Source organism: Arachis ipaensis, chromosome B01 (genome assembly GCF_000816755.2).
Source record: "Arachis ipaensis cultivar K30076 chromosome B01, Araip1.1, whole genome shotgun sequence".
Classification (NCBI taxonomy): Eukaryota; Viridiplantae; Streptophyta; class Magnoliopsida; order Fabales; family Fabaceae; genus Arachis; species Arachis ipaensis.
The window spans coordinates 75593671-75595184 of NC_029785.2; positions in this window are offsets into that span (position 1 = coordinate 75593671).

Genomic DNA, 1514 nt, shown 5'->3' on the forward strand with positions numbered 1-1514 from the left:
CATGGTTTGAGGAAGGTGATGAATGTCACGGGTCATCACCTTCATCACAGTTAAGCGTGAATGAACATCTTAGATAGGAACGAGCGTGTTTGAATGGGAAACAGAAATACTTGCATTAATTCAGTGAGACACAGCAGAGCTCCTCACCCCCAACAATGGGGTTTAGAGACTCATGCCGTCAGAGAATTACAAAGTTTAGATCTGAAAATGTCATGAGATACAAAATAAGTCTCTAAAAGTTGTTTAAATACTAAACTAGTAGCCTAGGGTTACAAAATATGAGTGGACTATGATGGATGATGCAGAGACCCACTTCTGGGGCCCACTTGGTGTGCTGGGGCCTACTTGGTGTGTGCTGGGGCTGAGATTTCGTGCAGAGGCCATTTGTGGAGTTGAACGCCAGTTTTTGTGCCAGTTTGGGCGTTCAACTCCAGTTTTTTATCCTTTTCTGGCGCTGGACCCCAGAATTGGGCAGAAGGCTGGCGTTGAACGCCAGTTTACGTCGTCAATTCTTGTGCAAAGTATGGACTATTATATATTGCTGGAAAGCCCTGGATGTCTACTTTCCAACGCAATTAGAAGCACGCCATTTCGAGTTTTGTAGCTCCAGAAAATCCACTTTGAGTGCAGGGAGGTCAGAATCCAACAGCATCAGCAGTCCTTTTTCAGCCTGAATCAGATTTTTGCTCAGCTCCTTCAATTTCAGCCAGAAAAATACCTGAAATTACAGAAAAACACACAACTCACAGTAAAGTCCAGAAATATGAATTTTTCCTAAAAACTACTAGAAATAGATTAAAAACTAACTAAAACACACTCTAAACTATATGAAATTATCCCCAAAAAGCGTATAAAATATCCGCTCATCACAACACCAAACTTAAACTGTTGCTTGTCCTCAAGCAACTAGACAAATAAAATAGAAGACTAATATGTTGAGAAGCAATAATGTCTCAGAGTTTTTGATTGAAGCTCAGATCCTAATTAGATGAGCGGGACTAGTAGCTTTTTGCTTCTGAACAGTTTTGGCATTCACTTTATCCATCGTTTAAATCACGCCCTTGCTCCTCTTGGAGTGGGTTGTTTTCCTTTAGGGGCCATGATCTTAGTGATCACGGATAAGCACACCAAACTTAGAGCTTTGCTTGTCCTCAAGCAAAAGAAAAAGAAGGAGATGGGTAGAAGGAGAGCTCCTCCCCACCATCCTCGCGTTTGAACGCCCAAACACTGCCTGTTTTGGGCGTTCAACGCCCAAATGCTGCTCTCCTGGGCATTCAACGCCCAGTTGTTGCCCTTTTCTGGCGTTGAACGCCAGATAGCTATCCTTACTGGCGTTCAGCGCCCACTGGATGCCGATTTTGGGCGCTGAACGCCCAAAATGGCCTTCACTGGCGTTTTCTTGCCAGTAAGCTCCCTATCTCTGTTTTGTGTGTAGATTCCTTCTGTAACCCTGTAAACTTATACAAATGATTCTGTACCTTAGTGTCAGTGAACTTTATATAAACAAATAAAAA